The sequence below is a fragment of the Panthera uncia genome, chromosome A2 (genome assembly GCF_023721935.1).
Source record: "Panthera uncia isolate 11264 chromosome A2, Puncia_PCG_1.0, whole genome shotgun sequence".
Lineage (NCBI taxonomy): Eukaryota > Metazoa > Chordata > Mammalia > Carnivora > Felidae > Panthera > Panthera uncia.
The window spans coordinates 92,158,087-92,176,350 of NC_064816.1; the positions used below are offsets into that span (position 1 = coordinate 92,158,087).

The 18,264-nt window shown below is 36.4% G+C and overlaps 1 long non-coding RNA gene across 3 annotated transcripts in view; it reads right to left on the bottom strand.

Moving 5' to 3' along the window:
• LOC125930819 (uncharacterized) overlaps positions 1-18,264 on the bottom strand; it is a 149,682-nt gene that overhangs the window by 15,750 nt on the left and 115,668 nt on the right. For 2 of the 3 annotated variants that reach the window (XR_007460259.1, XR_007460260.1), the window contains exon 4: positions 2,517-2,598. The exons of the other annotated variant lie outside the window; for it this stretch is intronic. This is a non-coding gene — a long non-coding RNA (uncharacterized LOC125930819). The remainder of the gene's footprint in view (positions 1-2,516; positions 2,599-18,264) is intronic. 3 annotated transcript variants of the gene reach the window in all.

The following is an 18,264-nucleotide window of genomic DNA, read 5'->3' on the forward strand; positions in this document are numbered from 1 at the left end:
GGGCAACATAGGAAATATAGTCAATAGTAATTGTAATAATACTGTATGGTGACAAATGATGATTACCCTTATTGCAGTGAGCATTAGTAATGTATAGAATTGTAGAATCAGTATGTTGTACACCTGAAACTAACATAACGCTCTATGTTAATTATACTTCAATAATAAAAATATCTAGTTCCACTGAGAGTAAGTGTATCTAATAAAGTAAGCTAATATGTAAAATACTTTAGAAAGCTTTAAGTGATATCAGGTTTGTAAATGATCTACTGAACTGAAAATGTATGCCTGTAGCAGTACCTGATTTGGATTACATATGCAGTTTTGGACATGTTCAAGGAGACAAAGCAGGCAAACATACATAAGCATCAGTTTTATCTAGTTACTATGATCGTTAAATCCTTTGCTCTCATGGAACTTCAAAACTGGCAAAAGAACAAAGTTAGAACTTAACAGTGCTGCTATTTTTAATCAGTCATGTGTTCCAAATACATTAATTGCATTCCAACTCTTTAAAATAAGTATTCTTGGCTGAGAGACAGAACATTGTGTTTGAAAAATAAAGCCGTTTCCCAAATGTCTACTGTTCATACATGTAATCCATGTGTAGATTTTATTGCAGATTGATCATGGATGTGATACCAAGTACAATATGAAGTGAAGAAACACAGTACTCAGTATTTGACCTTCTCCACATTTGATGTTGTTTTGCACTGATAGGTTCTTTTCAATGGGAGACTATTTTATGTTTGTGGAGGGGCTTATCCCTCTCTCTTAAATCAAATAACAGAAAATAACACAAATTAAGGGTCAAATCACTAGGTTTGAATAAAATCATGGAGGGGAGAATCTAGGAAAGATGGATAGCAGAAGCAGTTGCTATGTTTAAATCAGGACTTAGAAAACAAAACAAGAGTTGCCAAGTCAAGGTCAGGAGCATGTAGTGATCAGTAAAGTAGGAAAAGTTAAAGGAAATATTGCAACAAAGGATAGGCAGATTGCTGGAACAGAGGGTTTTATGGAGTTTAATAATTCTTGTATCTCCCAACTGACCTCACCTATCAGATAAGACCCTATATAGTCAATCCATGTGTTTCGCTGAAGACCCATAATAGTATGGTTCATGAAAACCAATCAACTGTTGCAAATAAACAATGTTTCTGAACCATCATATGAAGGTATATTTCTTGACTGACTGTATCAGTAGTGATGATACATTTTGGAGGGATAAAGTGTCACTTGAGATAGCATTGTGAGCATCTGGTACATGGCTTGGTAAAAGAGTTGACCAGAATTAGCTATTGGTCTGAATTCAAGGTCATTGTACAGAATAAAACATCAGCTTTGACCAGTTATAGGTCAAAGTCTTTTTTAAAAAAAAAATATTTTATTTTATTTGAAAGAGAGAGAGAGAGAGAGAGCATTGGAGATGGGGGGGTGGGGAGAGAGAGAGAGAGAGAGAGAGAGAGAGAGAGAGAGAGAGAGAGAGAATCTAAAGTAGGCTCTATGCTCAGCACGTAGCTCAACTCGGGGCTCAATCTGGGATCATGACCTGAGCCAAAATCAAGAGTCGGAAGCTCTACCAACTGAGCCACCCAGGTGCCTCAGAAAATCTTGACTTTGGTTCCAGTAACACCCTTCTCTAATCTATTGAACTGACTTGCCATAGACAGATTGTGATCAAAGTTGTACATACAGAACCAAGGGAAAGGGAATTTTCTGGGTCTTCATTTTAAAATTCAATTTTGAAATCTTATCTCAGGTTTCTCTCTTTAGTCAAGGCAAAAAAAAAAAAAGAGGAGGGTGGAGGGAACATACTTTAGACTTGTGCCTGAATATTGTGTAATGAATGATAACATATCTTTGGGGGAAAAATTGAGTTTTATGTATTATAAGAGGGTATCTATTCTTGTGGGTATAAAGCAGTTCCACTTAATCTCTTTCAAGTTAACACATTTTCTAAATCTGGGGTTCTATGAAGGGTCACAGAATAAATATTTTAGTTTTTGTGGGTCATACCATCTCTGTGACAACTATGTAACTCTGCAGAGTGAATGTAGCCACAGACAATATGTAAGTGACTGGGCGTGGCTATTTTCCAATAAAACTTTATTTACAAAAACAGGTGACAGACTGGATTTGGCTTTGTTTGCTGATCTCTACTCTAAATTCATTAGAGTTCTTGAAGGTTATTGCATTTAGGAAATCAAAAACATCAATTTGCCTTTGATAACAATAGTAATAGCTAGCACTCATTAGACACTATGTGCCAAGTACTGTTCTGAACTGTTCACTAATTCATCTAATCTCCATACCAATTTTCTTTCCATGCGTTAACTAACCTCTTTAAAATCTCATACTCAGCAGGTGGTGAAGCAGGGATTTGCACCTGTAAGTTTAATTTCAGAGTCTGAACTTTTAACTCTGAAAAGTAAATATTAGCGGGGAGACAGGTCACCCTTTTCCAGTGTCACCTTATTATTTTGCACTGGGTAAAGACTGGCAGTTGAGCTTACCTCACAGTTTTGTATTGTCCAACTGGCTGCTTTACACCCACTTCAGGACTGGTTAGCCCTAGTTCACCAGGCTGCAGTTTCCCTATGTAGATAGCATAGGAAAAAGGATGAGGGTCAGGCCGCATCCCTTTGTACTGTGCTGGCTCCATTCCTCACAACATGCCACAAGAACTTGTAGAGGTGCATTCAAATTGTCAGAAAGTCTTGGTGTGAGTAATGGGATTTCTGCCTTAACAGGGCAATATGTGGAACTGTATACTACATAGGTCTATCCCTACAGCCCCAAGAAAAAGCATTAAAAAAAGACAAACCTTTTACATGGGAGCCCATGATTAGAAACACCTTTGTTTTTCACCTAACTCTGTAATTCTGAGACTCCTCTCCTCTTCAAGGAGCTTCTTTCTTCAAAACTGCTCAGTCTGAATCCTCATTCACTTTTTTTTTTTTTTTTTTTTTATGGTGAAATCTCACTTCCAACCCACAGAGTGTGGTGTGGAGCTTGGCTCTGTCTCCTTGCTTCACACTCCAGGCAATGTGTGGAATCCAGCAACCTGTACAATTCCATCAATAGATTCTGTCTTCTGACTGACAACCACTAGGGCTCAGCCAATGGAGAGCCTGGGCAGTAAGGACAGGATGTGCATTCCTTCACTCCTTTCCTTCAAGTTAGCTGAGATGGTCAGTTTTACGTGTCAATTTAGCTTTATTTTCCAGTTATTTAATCAAACACTAATCTAGATGTTGCTGTGAAAGTAATCTTTAGATATGATTAAAGTCTATAATTGGCTCTATGTAAGGAAGATTATCTTAGGTAATCTGGACAGGCCTGATTCGGTCAGTTGAAAGCACTTAAGAGCATAACTGAGTCTTCTAAGAAGACCAAATTCTGCCTGTGGACAGGAGCTTCATCCTGTGCCTAAGAGTTCCAGCCTATTATACACATTTTGGCCTTGCCTTGCTAGTCTCTACAATTACATAAGCCAATTCCTTGCACTTAATGTCTTAATGTTTATCTCCTACTAGTTCTGTTTCTCTGGTTGAATCCTGACTGATATAGTAGCCTTGAGCTGGCTTATGTCTCTTAACCAAAGGCCAATGCTCCTGTCAAGTGACTGACTCTATATGACTTTCTTTCCTTTCTGTTCTGCAACTGCTTCTGGCCAAAGGGTGGTAACAGCCTAAGTTATTGAATAATTACTACAAGTATGTATACCCCATACTTGTATATAATCCCTTTGTAATTAAATTAACTAAATTAATTAAATTAATTTTAATTTTAATTAAAATAATTAATTAAATTAATTAAATTAACCTATTTTGAGTGTGCTGTTTCCTCCTGAAACCTAAGTGATACATCCACTAATAAGAATACTTAGAAAACAATCATCACTTTGTCTGATACGTCATTTGCAAATATCTTTTCCCATTCTGTTGGTTGCCTTTTACTTTTGTTGATTGTTTCCTTTGCAGTGCAGAAGCTTTTTATCTTCATGAGGTTCCAATAGTTCACTTTTGCTATTAATTCCCTTGCCTTTGGAGATGTGTCAAGTAAGAAATTGCTGCGCTGAGGTCAGAGAGGTTTTTTCCTCCTTTCTCCTCTAGGATTTTGATGGTTCCTGTCTCACATTCAGGTCCTTTATCCATTTTGAGTTTATTTTTGTGAATGGTGTAAGAATGTGGTCTAGTCTCATTCTTCTGCATGTTGCTGCCCAGTTCTCCCAGCACCATTTGTTAAAGAGACTGTCTTTTTTCCATTGGATATTCTTTCCTGCTTTGTCAAAGATTAGTTGGCCATACTTTTGTGGGTCCAATTCTGGAGACTCTATTCAATTCCATTGGTCTATGTGTCTGTTTTTGTGCCAATATCATGTTGTCTTGATGATTATAGGTTTGTAGTAGAAGCTAAAGTCTGGGATTGTGATGTCTCCCATTTGGTCTTCTTCTTCAATATTACTTTGGCTATTCGGGGTCTTTTGTGATTCCATACAAATTTTAGGATTGTTTGTTCTAGCTTCGAGAAGAGATTGGGATTGCATTGAATATATAAATAGCTTTGGGTAGTATTGACATTTTAACAATATTTATTCTTCCAATCCATGAGCACGGAATGTTTTTCCACTTCTTTGTATCTTCTTCAATTTCCTTCATAAGCTTTCTATAGTTTTCAGCATACAGATCTTCTACATCTTTGGTTAGGTTTATTCTTAGGTATTTATGATTCTTGGTGCAATTGTGAATGGGATCAGTATCTTTATTTGTCTTTCTTTGCTTCATTATTAGTGTATAAGAATGCAACTGATTTCTGTACATTAATTTTGTATCAAAGGGCTAGTATAAAAAATCGATAAAGAACTCACCAAACTCCACACCCGAAAAACAAATAATCCAGTGAAGAAATGGGCAGAAGACATGAATAGACACTTCTCTAAAGAAGACAACTAGATGGCCAACAGGCACAGGAAAAGATGCTCTATCCCACTCCTCATCAGGGAAATACAAATCAAAACCACACTGAGATACCATCTCACACCAGTCAGAGTTGCTAAAATGAACAAATCAGGAGATTATAGATGCTGGCGAGGATGTGGAGAAATGCAAACTGGTGCAGCCGCTATGGAAAACAGTGTGGAGGTTCCTCAAAAAATTAAAAATAGATCTACCCTATGACCCAGCAATAGCGCTACTAGGAATTTACCCAAGGGATACAGGAGTGCTGATGCATAGGGGCACTTGTACCCCAATGTTTATAGCAGCACTCTCAACAATAGCCAAATTATGGAAAGAGCCTAAATGTCCATCAACTGATGAATGGATAAAGAAATTGTGGTTTATATACACAATGGAATACTACTTGGCAATGAGAAAGAATGAAATATGGCCTTTTGTAGTAATGTGGTTGGAACTGGAGAGTGTTATGCTAAGTGAAATAAGTCAGGCAGAGAAAGACAGATACCATATGTTTTCACTCTTACGTGGATCTTGAGAAACTTAACAGAAGACCATGGGGGAGGGGAAGGAAAAAAAAAAGTTAGAGAGGGAGAGAACCAAACCATAAGAGACTCTTAAAAACTGAGAACAAACTGAGGGTTGAGGGGGTGGGGGGAGGGAGGGGAAAGTGGGTGATGGGCATTGAGGAGGGCACCTGTTGGGATGAGCACTGGGTGTTGTACGGAAACCAATTTGACAATAAATTTCATATTTAAAAAATATTTTTAAAAATGAAACTAAAAAAAGATCTCTTAAGATTCTATGGAAAAAAAAAGAAAACAACCACCAAATGTACTAATTCATTTTTCTGAATTATTATTGAGTGCCTATTATGAGCTAGACAGGTGTGAAGCTCAAGAAATGTGATGATTAGCGGCACCTGGGTAGCTCAGTCGGTTAAGCATCTGACTTCGGCTCAGGTCATGATCTCACGGTTTGTGAGTTCAAGCCCCGGGTCTGGCTCTGTGCAGACAGCTCAGAGCCTGGAGACTGCTTCGGATTCTGTGTCTCCCTCTCTCTCTGCCCCTCCCCTGCTTGTTTTCTGTCTCTCTCAAAAATAAATAAACATTAAAAAAGAAATTTAAAGACAAAGAAATGTGATGATTAATAAAAACAGCATTCATTCTGCAGAGTTACATAGATCCTAAGATGAGGCCTGAAGTCAGAGGGAAAAAAATGAGCCAGGCAAAGAGAGGTGTGGGGTAAATGGTGTATGTGTATGGGGGGGCTGAGGGCCACTGGGCACAGAGGGGAGATAGCACAAGTTGCAGAAGCAAGCAGAAGCCAGACCATGAAGGACCTTGCTGTCATGTTAAAGAGTTGGGTAGGGAAGCCATTGAAGGGTTTCAGGCCTGGAGATGCTGTGATCACAGTTGAGTTGTAGAAAGATCACTCTGCAGAGTGAAGAAAATACTGAAGGAGTGAGGCTGGGGTCCTAGTGATGCAGGCAAGAGATGATATGCCTTGCATAATAGCAGGAGATGGTCCAGAAAAAGAGAAAATGGTAGATTTCTATAGATGCTTGGAAAATAAACAACTGATTTCCAGGAGAAACAGGATTTGTGCTCTGGGGGATTGGGAAGGTGAAGGAAAAAGAAGAGTGAAAGTATCCCTTAGTTTTCAGCATTGTCTGGATGACTGATGGTGCAGTGTCTGAGATAGGAAACAGGTTTTGGGTGAAGGAAATGAGGTTAGTTATAAACATGCTGAATTCAAGGAATCTGTGAGGTATGTACAAGGAGAATGAGTAACAGGATATACACGTCTGAAGCCCAGAAGAGAGTTTTGGACAAGAAGTAAAAATCGGAGATTCATTAGCAAATCAGTGATAATTGATACCAATGGACTGATTGAGAAATTTAGGGAAAGAATATAAAGTGAGAAAGAGTAGGGTCTCAGACCAAAGCAAGGAATGCCATATTTGGAGGGATGGCGAAGAAAGGATCCTATGAAGGAGTCTGAGAAGCAGGAGAGAGAGAAAAATCCATGAGAAGGGGAGTACTCCTAAAATCTGAGAAGAGAGTGTTTCAAGTCGTTTTCATTTAAAAGTGGAGCAAGATGGTTTTGGAAATTGTAGTAGGGAATGAAGAAGACATCAGCCCCTCTTTTTCACCCAGATGGATTGGAGGAAATGTGTAACTTCTACTTGAAAGACTGCAGAAGTTGTAGTCTCCTTAAGGGAGACCTGTGTCTTAATTAAGGCAAGGTGTTATATGTTCTGAGAAAAGAGAGGGTTTTCCTTTTTTACAGAAGGGATTTCCAGAGGATATAGTTTAAGTCTAGACAAAATGCCCAGAGAAGTGTGGAGATGTGTTCATAGGGTAGTGGTATGCCTGGAGCAGTCTTGTCCATTCCTATTACCACCACAGTGTTCCTAACATACCAGCAAGTTCCAAGCACCATCTCTCTGCATAATAATATTATCCAGACATATATATGATAGTCATCTGCACATTCAGGACTCCATGACAGTGACCAATGGGCCAATAAATAAGAAGAAATCTTGTGCAAAATAAAATAAATCTGACATACATAGTATTAATTTGATAAGCTCCATATGCTGCTGTGTACATCAGTGATTCCCAGATGGTGGATCAAGAAGAAATTTTCCCTGATTTGAGGCAAGATGACAAAAATGCAAATAATGTAGTGAGTTTTCTCATATAGCTGAATTTATTCAAATTTAATAATTGTCCTTTACTGTTAAGTTATATTATTCCTTCACTTTTTCGGTTATTGAGATTGGTTCTTTTATGAAACAATGGTAATAATAAATGACAATTTATCTTAGTGATCATTTTTGCTAAGATAAAAGTGTGGCAACCTATTGATTTTGCTGGTATTTGAAAACTTCAAATCTGGAAACTGCTCATTGGTTTCCACACTGGTGAATATTTTTTGTCAGCCTGACATAATTTGTTCATACCAATTAGGAATTAAGAAGGCAGGACTTAAATTTATTTGATGTAATAGTTTTTTTGTCAGTTGCCAAGTAACACCTATGAGCATTCCCTTTGGGGAATCTAGTGGATGTGTGAGAACTCTAAGAATGAAGATTTCTGTATTCGATTATACTTGGTAAGCTTTGCATACCAAATCTCTCTCGTGTGTTTCATAATGTACATATCACACAAAAGACTAAGAAGTCCTGGAGTCAAGAAATCAGTTAAAGTTTGTTTATTAGATGAACAAACAAATTTGTTTGCTGCAGGAAAATTTTTTTCTGACACACCTAATTAACATCTCCTGGAATAATCTCCTGTTAAGAACCAGTTTAAGAAGTGTTTGAATAGTTGCTCTTGAATAATAATCAAATATGTGTCTCCATGCTACATACAGGAAATTCAATCAAAGCTGAAGTGGAATTTTTGAATTTACACTGAATATTTAAGGGATTTTTTAAATGTATGTTTAATGTATGTTTATGATATTCAATATTGAAGTGCAATTTCATTTGTTTTTAATTATATCATACTGATTTTTAAATACCTCTGTGTGTTGGCCATGCTCAAAAATAATAACAAATATTTATGTGGCATTTACCATGTTCCAGGCACTATTCTAAGCACTTTTAGATGTGTTAACTCATTCATTCTTCAAAATTTCCTATAATACTATTATTATCCCCATTTTATGGATGAAGGTACTGAGCCACCGAGGGATTATGTGACTTGTCCAAGATCATACAGTTGGGTTCAGAGCTCAAACCTTTGATCACTCTGCTGTGCTGCTTTCTGATGGGCTCCTTATAGCTGGCATGGTCTGCCAAAGCTCAATTTACTGCTGCATGGTTGGACTGGCCACCTATAAACTTGCCTAAAGAACGAATGATGGATTGAGGTGCTCTGAAACTATTCAACAAGGATTCATCTGACCAGGATTGACTGTTTCTCAGGCTTAGTGCCACCATAAGACATCGTGAACTTTCCACAGACTTTGGAAATAGTAACAGCCCAGGGTGAATCCTTGTTGAAAAGAGTGGATTGACCACACATCTAAGAAACCATGGACTCAGAGGAAGAGTCTACCTCTGGTCTCCTCTGGAAGGAGTTGGCCAGGATGCACTAACTTCTTGGTCTGGATTTACTCTAGGAGAGGCTCTGGTTTCAAGGCTCTTGTCACAAGGGCTTCTAGGAAGTGGTTAGATTAGTGATGGCTAGTGTCTGAGGCTGGGGTGAGGGACACAGTTTGTGGAATTGGGGGCAGAGGACTGTTGATCCCTAATTGGGCCTCCTCCCTAATTCTCTGTTCAATTCTTACACTGTCATATACAATTAACCTTTCATTTGAGAAGAAATAACATTCTGCTTTTGTACTTGTTAGGAAATTGCTCACATAAAACGAGTGACTCAGTTGGCTTCTAGTGAAACTATTATTTGCCACTAGTAGAAGGTCTGTAAACCTTCAGTACTAATTTAAGTCCCTGATTGTTCTGCTCTTGTGCTTTGTGGCCAAATTATATTGGAAAAAGACTTCCAAGTACCTCTGGCTACTTTCAAAGTTCATCCTGAGTTTCAATCACATGTAGGGTTTGTTTTTTTTAAAAACATATCAAAGCCAATCCTCCTGGAGGTGGGAAGGGGAGACTGAAACATTGAATTTAAATAAATTAAAGCAAGAACTAAATCTAAAGAAAATAAGTAGAGAGGAGTTGAAATTAGAGTCCTACCTCTAAACAGCAAACATAGTTTTAACAAAACCATATAACACTGTCAGTTACACAAAATCATGGGGAACCCACAAATATAAGTAGTAAATTTATTTGGCTAATTTGGAGTGTAAACAGGCATAGGAGGCAAGAGAAGGTATTTGTCTGTTCCTGGGACATTAACAGTATCCAAGGTTGGAAAGGAAGAAAACTCTATTCTATGAAGGGGTATTTTTTTTTTAATGTATGTTTATTTACTTTGAGAGAAAGCACAGATGAGGGAGGGGCAGAAAGAAAGAGGGAGACAGAGAATCTGAAGCAGGCTCCAGGTTCCGAGAGTGCACGCAGTGCAGAGCCCAAGGCGGGGCTCGAACTCACAAACTTTAAGGTCATGACCTGAGCCAAAGTTGGATGCTTAACTGACTGAGCCACCCAGGATCCCCAGTGGGTAGTTTCTTACTGTTTCCTAAAATAAAACTTTACTTCCTGTTATCATATTTTTGCCCCTTTCAAAAGAAGAAATTTCTATTTTATCACAGCAGGAGATGGTGATCCTGGAAATCAAATGGTAGGGTGTCTTTGAAATTGCTTGACAAAATCATATTGAGATAAAAGCACTTTGCTCATTCAGAGACCCAGCAAAATATTTGGGGGCCAAAACTGGTTGACAGACCATTTGCTGATAAGTTTCTATGTCAGAGGAATTCAAGCTTTTGAGAAGTCCCATGCTAGTATTCTTTTGGGTTGCCAGTTTGTTTTTACTAGTAATTGCACATTAAAACTCCACTTTGTTTCACTTAACAGATGACATCTGAGACTGCAGGTGACAAAAGACAGATTATCAGGGGAAGTTGCGGAAAGTCCTTCCAAACTATTTTAAGAAAAGAAATATTTTAAGCCAGGAGTAATTAAACCCAGCCGGGTCTAAAGTCAAGGTGCACAGGCTACATAGTGCATATCCCTATAATTAAATGATTTTGTGGTTTAGCCTAGTCTTTCATTCAGAAATGAGTCTATTGTTTGATAGAGCAAAATAGAACAGAAAAATCTTAAATATTAGCAGATAAATTATAGTCTACAATAGATTATTTTCTTAATTATCTGTGTTCTTATAAAATGCAGGATAAAGAATGCCTGTAAATGTCTCAAATCACATACTCATGTCTTATTCTCTGAATAGCTTTTTGGATATTTATTTAATTCTTCATTTTTAGATAAGGGTATATTTATATATAACATATATAAATAAATATATATAATTACATATATATATGTATGTGTGTGTATACATATATATGTATATACATATACATATATACATATATATATAAACACTGGCTTAATAGCATAACAAGAATCTTATATGCATAGAAAAAATGCCTAGATGGCATTGCAAGTATTTTTTTTGTTCATTCTCTGAGACCCAGCTGGAAGGTCACCTTCACAGGAAGGTTTTTCAGCTTTATTAATGCAAAGTCAGTTGTTCCCTTTTCTCTGCTCCCACAGCACTTAGTCCAGACCTCCACTATAGCATTTGTCTATTACTGTAGGGTAATTATTTGGTTCCCTTTAGGCGGGGAACTTCTCAGAAGCAGAGAACTTGGCTTACTCATTGTTATGTCTCTGTCACCTGGCAGAGTGTGTGGTATACAGTAGGCACATAATCAGAAATACTGACCAACTGTCTTTTCAATGGGAAGTGATTGTAGAACTATGCAGATACAGCTATAATCTAGAGGCTGAAACTGTTTGAGACTTATTTTTTGCCTTTTAGCTTGCCTGGTACTTCTGTCCAAAAGTCTGCCTGGCCTTGATTTCTATGTATGATCTTGTTTGATCTTCTAGTGTGCCAATTCTCCCAGAGAATGGCTCAACACACTGGTTATGCTAACTTAACTTGTGTTATACTGAACTCAATGTGAGGTTAGGGGGCTGTAGGAGAAAATTCAGAAATCTCTGGCCTTTATATAAAGATTTGAATGTAAGAATTAACACGTTTCCACCTGTCCAACAATAGTGCGCCTTTATAGTTACCTCATCCCACTCTCTGTAGGGCTTTGACTGGGCAGTCTTTCTGCCATCCAGTCTTTAACTTAATTTTATTGTGTTTTAAAAAACAGTGGCCAACTAATCTTTGACAAAGCAGGAAAAAATATCCAATGGAAAAAAGGCAGTCTCTTCAGCAAATGATGTTGGGAAAACTGCACAGCAACATGCAGAATGAACCTGGACCACTTTCTTACACCATACACAAAAATAAATTCAAAATTGATGAAAGACCTAAACTTAAGACAGGAAACTATCAAAATCCTAGAGGAGACAATAGGCAACAACCTCTTTGACCCCAGCCACAGCAACTGCTTACTTGACATGTCTCTGGAGGCAAGGGAAACAAAAACAAAAATGAACTATTGGAACCTCATCAAGATTAAAAGCTTCTGCACAGTGAAGGAAACAATCAGCAAAACTAAAAAGCAACCAACAGAATGGCACAATATATTTGCAACTGACATATCAGATAAAGGATTAGTATCCAAAATCTATAAAGAACTTATCAAACTCAACACCCAAGAAAACAATCTAGTGAAGAAATGGGCAAAATACATGAACGGACAATTTTCCAAATCAGACATCCAGATGACCAAAAGACACATGAAAAAATGATGAATACCACTCATCATCAGGGAAATACAAATCAAAACCACAATGAGATACCACCTCACACCTGTCAGAATGGCTAAAATTAACAACTCAGGCAACAACAGATGTTGCCAAGGATGCAGAGAAAGAGCAGTATTCCCACTGCTGGTGGGAATGCAAACTGGCACATCCACTCTGGAAAACAGTACAGAGGTAAATTAAAAATGGAACTACCCTATGACCCAGCAATTGCACTACTAGATATTTATCTAAAGGATACAAAAGTGTTGATTCGAAGGGGCAGATGCACCACAACGTTTATAGCAGCACTATTGGCAATAGCCAAAGTATGGAAAGAACCCAAATGCCCATCAACTGATGAATGGATAAAGAATATGTGGTATATACATACAATAGAATATTACTTGGTGATCAAAAAGAATGAAATCTTACCATTTGCAAAAATGTGGATGGAACTAGAGTGTATTATACTAAGTGAAATAAGTCAGAGAAAGACAAACATCATATGATTTCATTCATATGTGGAATTTAAGAAACAAAATAGATGAACATAGGGGAAGAGAAGCAAAAAAAAGATAAAAACAGAGAGGGAAACAAACCATAAGAGACTCTTAAATACAGAGAACAAACTGAGGGTGGCTGGTGTGGTGTTGGGTGGGGGGAATGGGCTAAATGGGTGATGGGCATTAAGAAGAGAACTGGGTGTTATATGTATGTGATGAAACACTGACTTCTGTTCCTGAAATCATTATTACACTATATGTTAACTAACTTTGATTTAAATAAAAATTAAAAAAAATGAGAGACTGAAAAAGTTAAAGAATAAAAACAAGTTTTATTGAGATATAATTTATATCCATATACTTTACTTATTTAAAGTGTACAATTCAATGGTTTTCAGTATATTCATAGAATTGTTTAGCCAACACTACTAATTCCAGAATACTTTCAACATCTTCCCCCAAACTCTGGACCAATTGGTAGCTATTTCCTATTTCTCACCAACCCCTACCCGCCAGTCCTAGGCAACCACTAATTTACCTTCAGTTTCAATAAATTTGCCTACATGTAAATGGAATCATACAATATCTAATCTTTTGTGTCAGTCTTCTTTCATCTAGCATGTTTCCAAAGGTCATCTCTGTTGTACATGCATCATTACTTTATTCCCTCTTATTGCTGAAGAATATTCCACTGTATGTATATATCACAGTTTATTTATCTATTCATTAGTTGATGGACACTAGGGCTATTACTACTTGTTGGCTGTTATGAATAGTGCTTCTAGAACATTCCTGTGTAAGTTTTTGTGTGGACATATGGTTTCATCTTCTTGAATGTATACCTAGGTGTGGAATTGTTGGTTTACATGGTAACTCTACGTTTAACATTTTGAGGAACTGCTCTTCTGTTTTCCAAAATGACTGTACCATTTTACACTGACACTGGCAAGTATGAGACTTCCAGTTTTCCTACATCCTCACCAATACTTGCTGTTGTCTGTCTTTTTGATTATAGCCAACCTAGTGGTTGTAAAGTGGTAACTCATTGTATTTTGAGTTTTATTTATTATGAGCTAATGATGTTGAACATTTTTTTCATGTGCTTAATGGCCATTTGCATACATTCTAAGGAGAAAAGTCTATTCAGATATTTTGCCCATTTTAAAATTAAGTTATTATTTAATTATTGAGTTGTAAGAGTTCTTTATATATTCTAGGTAGGAGTCCCTTAACAGATATATGATTTGCAAATATTTTCTCCCATTTGTGGGTTTCCTTTTCACTTTTTTTGGTGACAACTTTTGCAACATAAAAGTTTTTCATTTTGATGTAATTCAATTTATCTATTTTTTTTTCTTTTATTGTTTGTGCTTTTGGTGTCAAGCCTAAGAAACCATGGTCTTCTCTAAGGTCATGAAAATTTAGGCCTTTTTAAAAAAGAGTTTTATAGTTTCAGCTCTTACATTTAGATTTTTCATCTATTTTGAGTTAATTTTTGTATATGGTGTGAGACAAAGGACCAATTCATTATTTTGCATGTGGGTATCCAGTTGTCCAAGAACCCTTTGTTGCAAACATTATTCTTTCCCCACTGAATGGTCTTGACAATTAATTGACTATAAATGCAAGGCTTTATTTCTGTTCTCTAAATTCTATTCCACTGATCTACATGGCTATCTTTATGGCAATACTATCCTTACTTTATTATTGTAGCTTTGTAGTAAGTTTTAAAATTGGCATGTGTGAGTTCTCCAACTTTGTTCTTCTATTTTCTTTTTAATTTTGAGAGAGAGAAAGAAAAAGTGCAAGCTGGGGAGGGGCAGAGAGAGAGAGAGGGAAACAGAAGATCTGAAGCAGGCTCTGAGCTGACAGCAGAGAGCCCAGTGAGGGGCTTGAACTCAAGAACTGTGAGATCATAGCCTAAGCGTAAGTCCAAAGCTTAACCGACTGAGCCACCCATGTGCCCCTGTCCTTCCGTTTCAAGATTTTTTTTTTTTTTTGCCTTTTCTGGGTCCCTAGTATTTCTATATGAATTTTAGGATCAGTTTTGTAATATCTGTAAAGAAGCCACTTGGGATTTTGATAAAGACTGAAGTGAATCTCTAAATCAATTTGGGGGGAGTATTGCCAATGAACATGGGTGTATCCATCGTATCTAATTCATGAAAATTACATATCTTTTCACCTATTTACATTGTCTTTTCTTTATTTCACAATGTTTCATACCACAATACACATTTTGCACTTTGTGGAATTTATTTCTAAGTCTTTTTTTCTTTTGATGCTATAGTAGATGGAACTGTTTTAATTTCATTTCAGATTGTTCATTACAAGTGTATAGAAACAATTCATTTTTGTATGTTGATTTTGTATCCTATAGCTTTGCAGAATTTATTCATTAGTTTTAATAGTTTTTCAGTGAATTCCTTAAAATTTTCTGTATACAAAATCATGTCATCTGTAAATATAGTTTTACCTCTTACTTTCAAATCTATATGCCTTTTATTTCTTTTCTTTCAAGCACTCCCCCACCTCACCATAAAATAGTTCACCTAGAACCTGTAGTACAATGTTATATAGAAGTTTTGAGAGTGGACATCTTCATTTTGTTCTTGATCTTAGGGAAAACATTCAGTTTTTCACCATTAAGTACGATAATATTAACTGGGTTTCTTCACAGATACACTTTATCAGGTTGAGGAACTTCCCCTCTATTAGTTTTTTAGTTGTATGTGTGTGTTTTTAATTGTGAAAGGGTATTGGATTTTGTGACATGATTTTTGTGCATCTATTGAGATGCATGTGACTTTTGTCTTTTATTCTATTTGATATATTACATTAATTGATTTTTAAAAACATTTTAAATGTAGAATTTTATTTCTTTATTTTACTTTAATTCCACTCAGCATACAGTACAATATTAGTTTCAGGTGTACAATATAGTGATTCAACACTTCCATACAACACCCAGTGCACCCCTTCATCCCCATCACATATTTAGCCCATCCCCCTGCCCCAGCAATCGCCAGTTTGTTCTCTGTAATTAAGAGTCTGTTCCTTAATTTCTCTCTTTTCTCCCCTTTGCTCATTTATTCTATTTCTTAAATTCCACATATGAGTGAATCACATAGTTTTTGTCTTTTCTCTGATTGACTTCTTTCACTTAGGATTATGCTCTTTAGCTCCATCCATGTCATTGCAAAGGGCAAAATTTCATTCTTTTTTTATGACTTAATACTATTCCATTATATATATTTTGGCATATATACATGCCACATCTTCTTTATACATTCATCAATCAATGGATAATTGGGCTGCTTTAATATCTTGCCTATTGTAAATAATGCTGCAATAAACACAGGGGTGCATGTATCCCTTTGAATTAGTGTTTTTGTATTCTTTCAGTAAATACCTAGTAGTGCAATTGCTAGAGCATAGAGTAGATCTATTTTTTACTTTGTGAGGAACCTCCATGCTGTTTTCCACAGTGGCTGTACCAGTTTGCATTCCTACCAATAGTGCACAAGTGTTCCCTTTTCTCCACATCCTTGCCAACACCTCTTGTTTCTTGTGTCGTTGATTTTATTTATTTATTTATTTATTTATTTATTTAATGTTTATTTATTTTTTCATGTTTATTTATTTTGGGGAGAGAAGGAGAGATATTAAGCAGAGGAGGGGCAGAGAGAGAAGGGGACAGAGGATTTGAGGCAGGCTCTGTGCTAATAGCAGAGAGACGGATGTGGGGATCAAACTCAAGACCTGCAAGATCATGACCTGAGCTAAAGCCAAACGCTCAACTTACTGAGCCACCCAAGCTCAGTTTTTTATAGTTTGGATACTAACCCTTTATCAGATATGTCATTTGCGAATATCTTCTCACATTCCATAGGTTGCCTTTTAGTTTTGTTGATGGTTTCTTTTGCTGTGCAGAAACTTTTTATTTTGACGTAGTCCCAATAGTTTATTTTTGCTTTTGTTTCCCTTGCTTCAGGAGATAATAGCTAGAAAAAAGTTGTTATGGCTGATGTCAAAGAGGTTATTGCCTGTGTGTTCTATTCTAGGATTTTTACGGTTTCCTGTCTCACATTTAAATCTTTTATCCATTTTTATTTTATTTTTGTGTATAGTATAAGAAAGTGGTCCAGTTTCATTCTTTTACATGCTGCTGTCCAGTTTTCCCAACAAGATTTGTTGAAGAGACTGTCCTTTTCCCATTGGATATTCTTTCCTGGTTTGTTGAAGATTAATTGGCCATACATTTGTGAGTTTATTTCTGAATTTTCTATTCTTTTCTATTGATCTATGTATTTTTGTATTAGTATCTTACTGTTTTAATCACTACAGTTTTGTAATATAACTTGAAGTTTGGATTTGTGTTGCCTCCAGCTTTGCTTTCCTTTTTCAAGGTTTCTTTGGCTATTTGGAGCCTTTTGTGGTTCCATACAATTTTAGAATTGTTTGTTCTAGTTCTGTGAAAAATGCTGCTGGTATTTTGATAAGGATTGCATTAAATGTGTAGATTGCTTGGGTAGTATAGACATTTTAACAATACTTGTTCTTCCAATCTGTGAGCATAGAATGTCTTTCCATTTCTTTGTATCATCTTCAATTTCTTTCATCAGTGTTTTATAGTTATCAGAGTACAGGACCCTCACCTCTTTGGTTAAGTTTATTTCGAGGTATCTTATTACTTTGGGTGCAATTGTAAACGGGATCGTTTTCTTAATTTCTCTTTCTGCTGCTTCATTATTGCTGTGTAGAAGTGCAACAGATTTCTGTACATTGATTTTGAATCGTGTAGCTTTACTGAATTCATTTATCTGTTCTAGCAGTTTTCTTGGTGGAGTCTTTAGGGTTCTCTCTATATAGTATCATGTCATCTGCAAATAGTGAAAGTTTTACTTCCTTACCAATTTGGATGCTTTTTACTTCTTTCTGTTGTTTGATTGCTGCATCTAGGACTTCCAGTACTATGGTGAATAAAAGTGGTAAGAGTGGACATCCTTGTCTTGTTCCTGACCTTAGAGGGAAGAACTCTGTTTTTCCCCTTTAAGGATGATATTAGCTGCGGTGTTTCATATACAGCCTTTATTATGTTAAGGTATGTTCCTTCTAAACCTACTTTGTTGAAGGTTTTTTTTTTTTTGTAATCATGAATGGATGTTGTACTTTGTGAAATGCTTTTTTCTGCATCTATTGAGATGATCATATGGTTCTTATCCTTTTTCTTATTGATGTGAGGTGTCTTGATTGATATGCAAATACTGAACCATCCTTGCAATCCAGGAATAAATCCTTCTTGATCATGGTGAATGATTTTTTCAATGTATTATTTAATTTGTTTCGCTAGTATTTTGTTGAAGATTTTTGTATCTATGTTCATCAGGGCTATTGGTCTGCAGTTCTCTTTTTTAGTGACATCTTTATCTGGTTTTGGGTATCAGGG